This window comes from Triticum aestivum, chromosome 4D, assembly GCF_018294505.1.
Source record: "Triticum aestivum cultivar Chinese Spring chromosome 4D, IWGSC CS RefSeq v2.1, whole genome shotgun sequence".
NCBI lineage: Eukaryota > Viridiplantae > Streptophyta > Magnoliopsida > Poales > Poaceae > Triticum > Triticum aestivum.
In genome coordinates this window covers 294706005-294717085 of record NC_057805.1, presented here as the reverse complement: position 1 = coordinate 294717085, position 11081 = coordinate 294706005, and the positions used below count along the sequence as shown (strand labels likewise).

The 11081-nt window shown below is 40.5% G+C and overlaps 1 long non-coding RNA gene across 2 annotated transcripts; it reads right to left on the bottom strand.

The window, feature by feature from the left end:
• Positions 1-5255: 5255 nt before the first annotated feature.
• Positions 5256-8811, bottom strand: LOC123097518 (uncharacterized). 2 transcript variants are annotated; one of them, XR_006447353.1, is made up of 4 exons: positions 7703-8809; positions 6745-7624; positions 6534-6591; positions 5258-6397 (listed from the first exon to the last, which is right to left on the bottom strand). It is a non-coding gene; the product is annotated as an uncharacterized lncRNA (long non-coding RNA). The 2 variants fall into 2 exon arrangements; XR_006447352.1 differs by having other exon boundaries at positions 5256-6397; positions 6534-7624; positions 7703-8811.
• Positions 8812-11081: the final 2270 nt, after the last annotated feature.

The window sequence follows — 11081 nt, the reverse complement described above, 5'->3', positions numbered from 1 at the left end:
AGGAAACATGTGCGATCCAGAACGGAAAGCACATGTCACTCATACCGCAACCGTCGGTGATACACAACAAATCGCACACGATTTGCAGCACTTGTATGTGTGTGAAGGGGCTCCTGGACCATTTGTGATAGCACATTATTACACACGGTAATTGTTCAGGAAACATGTGTGATGGTGTCATGCATGGCAAACGATTGCCATAGAATACTCGTGTGTGATGGGGCACATATCACACACAGTTCCGATGATGGCCCGTGTGCCTTAGGTACTATTTCGCAAATGGTCCAATATGAAACACCATTTGGTTTCACTGTCTAATTAGAAACGTTTGATCACCAATCCCACACATGTGCTAGAATGTGGTGTGTGCGATATGTTGCTGCATCGCATACGATTAGATTTGGCAACATGTCTGCATCATGGCTCCCTGTCCCCGACGGTTTTTGGGTCGTGTGGGAAGGACCCCCCCATCACACACAGGCAAGGCGATGGTTTAAAACCCCACCGCGAAAAGGGGTTAAAAATTGTTTGTATAGCAGCTCGTTGTACCAGTGTTTATTGACTCATTAATATCATACTTAGGTGGCAAAAAATTAATTTTAAGAGTGTCCGAATCATGAGCAATTCTATCCATGTTTCTAGCCATATCATCAACTTTATGTAGTTTTTCTTCTACCATAGCATTGAAAATCTTTTGAGGACTATAAATTATTTAATGTGGTTCTCAAGATCAGTAGGTATCCTATTATTATTATTATTGTAAGAATTTCCATAGGAATTACCATAATTATTAGAGGAATTACCAGGATACGGTCTAGGATTGAAATTACCTCTATAAGCATTGTTGTTGAATTATTTCTAGAGACAAAATTCACATCAATAGCCTCATTATTTTTCTCAATATAAGTAGATAGTGGCACATCATTGGGATCAACATGAGAATTTTTACTAGCAAGCATTTTCATAAGAGCATCCATTTTATCACTCAGAGTAGCAATTTCTTCGACAGAGTTTACCTTCTTACCAGTTGGAGCTCGTTCGGTGTGCCATTGAGAATAATTTGTCATTATATTATCAAGTAGTTTTGTAGCTTCTCCCAATGTGATTTCCATAAAAGTACCACCTACAGCAGAGTCTAGAAGATTTCTCGACACAAGTTTAGTCCCGCATAAAAGTTTTGTATTATCATCCATAAGCTTAAACCATGAGTGGGACAATTTCTAATCATTAATTTCATTCTTTCCCAAGATTGTGCAACATGTTCATGCTCAAGTTGCTTAAAGTTCGTAATTTGATTTCTAAGAGAAATAATCTTAGCGGGAGCAAAATACTTGGCAATAAAAGCATCCTTACACTTATCCCATGAATCAATACTATTTGAGGCAAGGATGAAAACCAAGCTTTAGCACGATCTCTTAGCGAGAAAGGAAATAATTTCAAATTAATAATATCATTATCCACATCTTTTTTTTCTTTTGCATATCACATAATTCAACGAAGTTACTAAGATGGGATGCAATCTTCATTAGGATTTCCAGAAAATTATTTTTTCATAACAAGATTTAGCAATACAGCATTAATATCGTACGACTCCACACTAGTGGCGGGAGGAGCAATTGGAGTACTAATAAAATCATTATTATTAGTATTTGAAGAGTCACACAACTTAGTGTTCTGTTGAGACATAGTGACAAGCAAGCAAACAAACAAGCAAACTAACAAAGTAAAATATTTTTGTGTCTTCAATTTTTAGAGAAGTGGAGGGAGATGAAAAATGGAGGCAAATCAAAAGGCAAAATCAAAAAAGTCGAATAAAAATTAGAGCAAGTAGATGATAGTTTGTATGCGGGAACCTGGTAAGAATTTGGCGATGTCTCCCTGGCAACAACGCCAGAAATTCTTTCTGCTACTTGTAAGCTGCGTTGGCATTTTCCCCAAAGAGGGGAGGTGGAGTAGTATAGTAGAGATAATTATTTCCCTCGATGAGAACCAAGGTTATCTAACCAATAGGAGAACCACGCAAATTCTTGTCTTCAGAACCTACACACACAAAAGCAAATACTTGCACCCCAAGGCGGTAAGAGGGTTGTCGATCCCCTTGAACTCATTACTTGCAAGGATTAATTCGGATAGTGATAGATAGATAAAAAGAAAAGTAAAATAAAAAGAGTAAAATTGCAGCAAGGTACTTTTAGTTTTTATAATATGACTAAAGTAGACTCGGGGGGCCATAGTTTTCACTAGAGGCTTCTCTCTCAAAAATTTAGCATACGGTGGGTAAACAAATTACTATTGGGCAATTGATAGAAAAGCACATAGTTATGACATCATTCATGGCAATGACCAATGATCACACTGATACGTCTCCAACGTCTCTATAATTTTGATTGTTCCATGCTTTTATATTATCAATCTTGAATATTTTATAATCATTTTCTAGTCATTTATATCATTTTTTGGTACTAACCTATTGACATAGTGCCAAGTGCCAGTTGCTGTTTTTTTCCATGTTTTTTACATCGCAGAAAATCAATATCAGACGGAGTCCAAATGCCCCGAAACTTTATGGAGAATTTTTATGGGCCAGAAGGAACACGCGGGGCCCTGGCTGCACCTGGGGGTGCCCCGAGGGGGCACAACCCACCAGGGTGCGCCAGGAGGCCCAGGCATGCCCTGGTGCGTTGTGCCCACCTCGGGTGCCCCCCGGACCACCTCTTCGCGCTATAAATATCCCAATATTCCAGAAACCCTAGGGGAGTCGACGAAATATTCATCCAGCCGTCGCAGAGTCCAGAACCACCAGATCCAATCTAGACACCATCTCGGATGGGGTTCACCACCTCCATTGGTGCCTCTCCGATGATGCATGAGGAGTTCTTTGTAGACCTTCGGGTCCGTAGTTAGTAGCTAGATGGCTTTCTCTCTCTCACTGGATTCTCAATACAATGGTCTCTTGGAGATCCATATGATGTAACTCTTTTGCGGTGTGTTTGTTGGGATCGGTGAACTTGAGTTTATGATCAGATCTATCTTTTTATATCCATGAAAGTATTTGAGTTTCTTTGATCTCTTTTATGCGTATTGCTTATAGCCTCATATTTTTCTCCGATATTTGGGTTTTGTTTGGCCAACTTGATCTATTTATCTTGCAATGGGAAGAGGTGCTTTGCAGTGGGTTCGATCTTACGGTGCTTGATCCCAGTGACAGAAAGGGCAACGACATGTATGTATCGTTGCTACTAAGGATAAAACGATGGGGTCTATCTCTATATAGATAGATATTGTCTACATCATGTCATCGTTCTTATTGCATTACTCCATTTCTCCATGAACTTAATACACTAAATGCATGCTGGATAGCGGTCGATGTGTGGAGTAATAGTAGTAGATGCAGGCAGGAGTCGGTCTACTAATCTTGGACGTGATGCCTATATAATGATCATTGCCTGGATATCGTCATAATTATTCGAAGTTTTGTCAATTACCCAACAGTAATTTGTTCACCCATCGTTTGCTATTTTTCTCGAGAGAAGCCACTAGTGAAACCTACGGCCCCCGGGTCTTCTTTCTCATATATTTGCCTTTGCGATCTACTTTTCTCTTGCATTTATTTTCAGATCTATTAATCCAAAAATATAAAAAAATACCTTGCTGCGTTTTATTTCTATTTATTTTATTTGCGATATATCTACCAATTTACTACAAATTTATCTCACGTCCGTTTGCCTATCTTGAGGCGTCGTACCCCGGAAGGGATTGACAACCCCTTTAACACGTCGGGTTGCGAGGATTTGTTATCTGTGTGCAGCGGCTGTTTACGTTGTGTTGCTTGGTTCTCCTACTGGTTCAATAACCTTGGTTTCATATCTGAGGGAAATACCTACCACCGTTGTGCTGCATCATCCCTTCCTCTTTGGGGAAATACCGACGTAGCTTCAAGCGACATCAAAAGGAATTTCTGGCGCCGTTGTCGGGGAGGATCTTCAACATATACATGGTTCCTAATCACAAATCTCATCTCCTCGCAATTTACATTATCTGCCATTTGCCTCTCGTTTTCCTCTCCCCCACTTCACAAAAAATTTCCGTTTTATCGCACTCTTTTTGTTCGCCGTTTTCTCGTCAGATCTCATGTTTACTTGTGTTACCGTGTGCCTTCTATTTGCTTGCATCTTTGCTTGTTAAAAATCTGTTGATATGGATCCTCATCCACTTGCTAATCTTTTTAAGAGATCCAATTATTATGAACCAATTGCTAGTGATTTGAGTGAAGTAGATTATCTTTATGAAGTTTTGCTTGAGATTCGTGAATCTGAAAATTGTGATGAAGAAATTTATGAAGTGATTAATGATAGCTCCTTGAATGAAAAGCATGATTGCAATAATTTTACGATAAATTCTATTAATGTCAATTGTGCTAATAATATGCAAAACCCCAAGCTTGGGGATGCTTGTTTTGTCATGTCCGCTACTTATTGCAATGATCATGATTGGGGTGATGATGTTTCTTATGATCTTGAAAATTTATTCAAGCCTCATGATGAATATGTTTGCGATAATATTGAAAGTGGGTTTGGAAGAGTGTCAACTTTAGCTAAAAATAATCCCACATATTTGGAGAGTGTTCAATCTTATGAAATTTTTTATGAAAGTGGGTTTGGAGAGGTCATGACTTTATTTGATGATAATTCCACTATTTTGGAAGAGTGTCAACTTTGCATGCATGTGGATCATAAAGTGAAAATTTTATATGATAGCTCTATTGTTGAATTTGAATATGATCCCACATATAATTATATATGATAGAGGAAAATATGGTGGTAGAAATTTTCATGTCATTAAATTTCCTTTTGTTATGTCGAGATTGTCAATGTTTTATTCCTCTCCTTTGCGTATGCTAGATATTTCTTGTCTTGACAATTTGTTTTCCTATAAGATTTCTATGCATAGGAAGTATGTTAGACTTAAATGTGTTTGTCACATGTTTCATGATGCTCTCTTTGTGTTTCAATAATTATCTTTCATGTGAGCATGAATAAGATCTTATGCCTAGCTAGGGGCGTAAAACTATAGCGCTTGTTGGGAGGCAACTCAATAAATAAAATTTATTTTTGCTTTTTGCTTTCTGTTCTTGAGTGTTAGCGCAATTATGCTACTGTTATAATTGTGTTTTTTATGTTATAACTAGCAAAAGGGCCCGTGTGTTGCAACGGGGTGAAAGTATTATTCATTCTTGTCCTCATTGTTGATGGTGGCATGGTGTCCATATTGCAATGGGCGTGAACATTGCTCAATCCAAGGCGATGAGCTCGACCATCACACGATGCACACATGTCACAAAGCCACGCCGGAGCAATGGAAAGTTTAAAACTTTAAAACTCCAACCTCATCGAACTTGACGTGGGGGCAGCCTGCAAGGGATACTCCTTGCACCACCCCTCACATTTCTACTCATTTTTGACTTCTAATGTTGATAGTAGGCAATAGGATGATATCTCCAATAAGTCCCCGAATTGCGACACTAAATAGGATCGATTAGAAAATGCGGCTTACACACAATAGAGGGAAACAATCAGTATACACAGGATACATATTAAAAACTGGAAGTATATGCAATGCAGAAGATCAAGCTAGGTGAAAACATCATTGTAGATGGTACTGCCAGGCGGGAGGTTAGAATATTGTATGACAATTGACAAAAGAAATTTACCTGCTTCCTGTATCACATCAAAAAAAATCCTGTCAATATCATATATTCTGCCTAACAGATAACAAATTAAGTATGGTTCCAGTAATCAACCACAACATGATAAAAAGTTCATTTCAAGACATATGCATTCATTTGAAGTCGTTCTTTTATCACGTGGCATTTTCTCCCAGTATATCTGGTACATGCTTTACTGTACTACTTTTTCTGCCATAGTAACGACTTTGTTATACCTTTTGTGGGAGGTTGCTACTTCTCAGGCAGTAGTAACACCACAAAGTCATCTTATTTTTTCAACTGTAGCACTGCCAACACCTTTGATGCAGAACATCTTGATGACCCATCTTAGTGATAAATACAAACTATATATACAATTATAGCAGTTGCATGCTATAGTTGCTCTACAGTGATACCCTTTCAGAGAGCTAGTAAACCAGCAAATTTCAGCTAAGCACTCAAGGGACCTATAATAACAGGTATTTAAAATAAAAATACTGTGACATCCCCTTAGATAAGTACCATACATTTAGACAGAGCTTGCTGCTGACAGATTTTGAAGAGAAGAATGGAAGAGAACCATTGGCATCACGGGGCTAGATAGTTGAGGAATTTAACCTTGGGCAAGAGGGGATCCTGTCCTCACTGTAAGAAAGCTCCAGAGAGTCCATTTCCTCTTAATACCCCACGCGCCTGTGGACGAGCATTGACTAACTTAGAGAGAAATAACATACATCTAGACAGAGCGTCTGTTAACAGGTTTTGCTAATACGGTTTTGTAGCCCCAGTATTATATCTTTTTCCTTCCAATTTTCTTTTCTCACGTTACCTCATGTCCGTTGCTCAACAAAGATGCTCAGCTAAGGATCTTTTCACCTTGTTGCTACCTGTTAAATTTGGGATGAATGTTTTAGATATGGTGTGACGTTTGCATGTACTGGTTCGGATAAATAATTAGGAATTCAGTGGGCCAAACACACACACACACAAATACTTTTAAAGTAATTTTCCTTGTAAATAGGCATGAAGAAGAAACTTACAGTGGGCAGGTTGGGAAGCTTCTCATTCACCATCTTTTCAAGAGCTAGAGCCAACTCCATTGGTAAAATCACAAGAGGCGTACAAGATATAACACATGAATATTTCACAAGCTATAGAGTTCCACAAAATGAAAGCAGCAAATCAGATTTAACAACTTGCTACTTTCTTTCTGATTTGTTACGTGTCCTCCTTGTATATTTGATTGATGACATGTTGAATTCAAAAGGTCATTGGAGAGCAGCTACATAACTGACCAACAACTAAAACGTCACATATGTTTGACGAAGCTACATAACTTTACATACACCTACTAACTTTATTACCCTGTGATCAAGTGTTACTTTCCCTAGTTGATTAACCTGGCACAAATGACACCCCTTTTTCGAACAACTGAATATGCAATGAACAAACAGGGCAAACACATCAATAGAAACACACACAACCATAAATGACTTTGATCTCCAAGTCTTTCTTCAGCGAACACCACACAAGGACCCTGCCATACTTCTCACTCTCCATCTCCTTGTCAAACAGTATGTTGTCCTGAATTTTTGCCGCTCTGCATCCATACTGTCTGGCTGGCATATGCCATTGTTCCGGAAGTCTTGGCATCTCCTAATAGCTTTGGCACCTCACTGAGAGCCGGTCATCCCACAGACTGTAAAAGAGCAAACTTGATTTTCCAGAGCCGATCATCCCATAGACTGCAACACGCATGCCTTGCTGATCTTGAAAATTCAGATCCTTCAGTGTTGGTATCTCAGGTGAGCCGTCCCAGGAGAAGCACCCATTGCTGACCTTCAATTGCAAGATTGGAGCTACCACTTGGTAGCCTCTGCATATCATCCATCGGCAACTCCTCAAGGCATAGGAAAACATCTAGAACAGAAAGGTAAAATTATCAAGTTCAGTACCCTGTTTAGAACAGAAAAACAAATCTGCTTAATTGGGATGTACCTTATGCTGATATATAGAAGTTCAGTACCCTGTTCCTCCTTTCCAAATCTACCAGACTGCTTAATTTACAAACAAAGAAACTTGTGCTGCTTGCCATAATTTGTTTACATGTAACATCAACAGTATATACATGTAGTTGCCTCCAAAATTGACCATATGAGCTTTCAAATGAAAGAACAAAAATGAAAAAGGAACAAAATTGACCTTATGAGCTTTCAAATGAAAGCTTTCATGAACAGGATATACACGTAGTTGCCTCCAGAATTCTGCAACACTGAATTCAGAGGTTGCTAGCTGATGCCGCTGCACTGGGTAGCTGCTCCCTCGCGCGCGCACGTAGCCCTCAGCTCGAACGCGAGCTGCTCAGGTGCTCCCCTGGACGCGCGCAGCTGGCGGCTCCCTCGGGTCCAGCAGCGGTCGCGAGGCGACGCAAGCAGCAGCTCGGACGCATGCGGTGCCTCACCGTCAGCCCGGGACGCCACCCGAGCGGGAGGCACCGGCGGACTGGAGAGGCGAGCAGCAGCACGCCCCAGCGGCAGCAGCATCATGCGGCTTTAGTTCAGGGGCGGCAGCAGTTCTCGGCCGCATCCATGCGCGCCTGCCGTGGCGTGCTCCTACTCGCGCGGCTAGTCCATGGCCGTCGGCGCACGGCAGGGCAGGGGCGGCAGCAGTTCTAGGCCGCATCCATGGCCGATGGTGAGCTCCTGCTCGCGCGGCCGATGCTGGCGAGGAAAGAGATGAATCGGGAGGGGTGCTCACAGGCGGTGCAACTCATCTCCTCGGTGGCCAAGGGGCTCGCCGGGGCGGCGAGGAAGGCTGGCTGCAGGGCGAATCGGTAGGGGGCGGCGAGGGGATCCGTTACCGTGAGCGGCAGCCCGAGGAAGGCGCCGGAGTTGGCCGGAATCGGGCGATCAATGGAAGGACGGGGTGCCGCCGCCGTTGAAGCGAGGGGATCGAAGGTCGAGGAGGACCGCGCCTAGGATCCAGGACCAGCGCGGACACAGCGGCGGCGCGCCCAAGCTCGGGCGCACCACTGCGGGGCGGAGGGTCGGCGAGGGCCAGGCGTGAGTCCTGCGCTGCCGCGGCTGGAGAGGGAGCGTGTGGATAAGATAGAGGAAAGGAGGTCGGGTTGAATTCTAATAAATCCAGGGGTCAATTTGTCAAATCGAATCATTTTTTAGATATTACTTAAAGAGGGATTGCGGGTACAATTTCTAGAAAAGAGAAGGGCCTTTTTGCAAAAGTGTCACAACGTGTGTGCGGGCAGAAGCAATATATGCTTTATTATTTGGTAAAGATTAGTATTTGTGCCAAGTAGAACCGATAGGATCTTCTTGGGTGATAGTTGTTTGATCTTGCTGAAAAAGACAGAAACTTTGCGCTAACGAAACCAATTCTCATTTTATATCAAAAGTGTTTTTGCCCTGATTCTTTTTGCAGAAGATTAATATACAAATTGCTCAGGTCGTCCTATTTTTTCAGAATTTTTGGAGTTCTAGAAGTTTTCGTCTAAGTCAGATTGCTACAGACTGTTCTGTTTTGACAGATTATGTTTTCTTTGTGTTGTGTGCTTATTTTGATGGCTCTATGGTTTTCTTTGATGAGTTTTTTCCATAGAAAAGTTGGAATACAGTAGATATAATACAAAAACAAAATATGAATTGGTTTGATACAGTACTTATAGTAGTGGTTTGCTTTCTTACACTAACGGATCTCATGGAGGTTTTGTTGAGTTTTGTGTGATTGAAGTTTTTAAGTTTTGGGTTATCTTACGATGGATGAAGGAAGGATGGTAGAGCCTAAGCTTGGGGATGCCCCGGCATCCCAAGCTATTATGCAACAATGAGCAACCAACTAAGCTTGGGGATGCCCCGAGTGTCATCCCCGCTTTCTTCCAACGATCATCGGTATTTTACTTGAAGCTATATTTTTATTCGTCACATGATATGTGTTTTGCTTGGAGAGTCTTGTATGATATGAGTCTTTGCTTGTTTTATTTTGTGTTTTAAGTCTTGATCCCTTGCTGGACACACCTATTTGGTAGAGCAAAATTACGTTATGACTTGTTAGAATTGCTCTCTATGCTTCACTTAAATTTTTATGAGCTATGGACTTGCTCTAGTGCTTCACTTATATCTTTTTGAGCACGGTGTGCTTAGTATTTTTGAACAAATGCTCTCTTGCTTCACTTAGATTTATTTGAGAGTTAGTAAAAAATTCAAGAAATTCTCTCTTGCTTCACTTAAATTATTTTGAGAGAAAGAAAAAGAATTATGCTCTTGATCTTCACTTATATTTGTTTGAGCTTATCAAAAGCAACACATGAAAATTAGTCCCAAAGTGATAGATATCCTAGAAGGATATAATAAAAACTTTCATGAAGATCATTGGACAAAATAAACTTGATTCTTAGTAATATTTTTGAGATATGATGATGTGATATGTGAGTTATGTTGATGAGTAATTGTGCTTTAGTAAGAATATTGGTGTTAAGGTTTGTGATTCCCTATGCAAGTACGAAAGTCAATAGTCATGCAATGAAATTATATCCTACTTGTGGGGCATTATTCAGTGTTATTTATGCTTAATGCTTGCTTATGAGATTATCCGTTTCTTGGTTGGTCGCTCCTCAATCTTTTGCTAGCCTTCATTTTGCACTAAGTATGATCTCTACTTGTGCATCCAAAACCCTTAAACCAGTTTTGCCACATGAGTCCACTATATCTACCTACATGTGGTATTCTTTTGCCGTTCTAAGCAAATTTGTACGTGTCATCTCTAATTTTCAAAATAAACTTCTCTTTTGTGTGTTTGTTTCACTCGCGGAGTGGTGAGGGGTGGCTAATATTTTCCATGCTAGATGTGTTATTCTCAAGATGAGTGTTTATTCACTTGTCATTGCACGAGAGTAAGGCAAAGGTATTAGGGATGCCCAGTCCCTAAATGAAAAAAATGAATTAACTTTATGTTATCAATAATAAATTCCTTGGAAATTGTTGGTATGGAGGGCGACCGTGGATACGGCTAGCCATGGAAAGTGAAAGTATGGTGGGAAAAGGAATAAACTTTATTTTCTGTTTGGGAACCGCCTATGATATATCTAGCATGGAAAGTGTTGGGAACTCTAAGTCGTTTTCGTTGGTGGGATGGATACACCTCCCAAAATGTTTTTATCTCTAAGTTTTTTGCTTTGAGCTCTGGCACCTCTACAGATCCCTACTTCCCTCTGCGAAGGGCCTTTCTTTTTACTTTATGCAATTTTTATTTTTGAATTTGAGTCTCCATCTCCTCTTATAAAAGCACCAACTAGGAGGCAATATGATCGTACTTAAGTATTGGGTGTAGCTAATATTCGAGTGTGTTTCATGAATGGATCAAT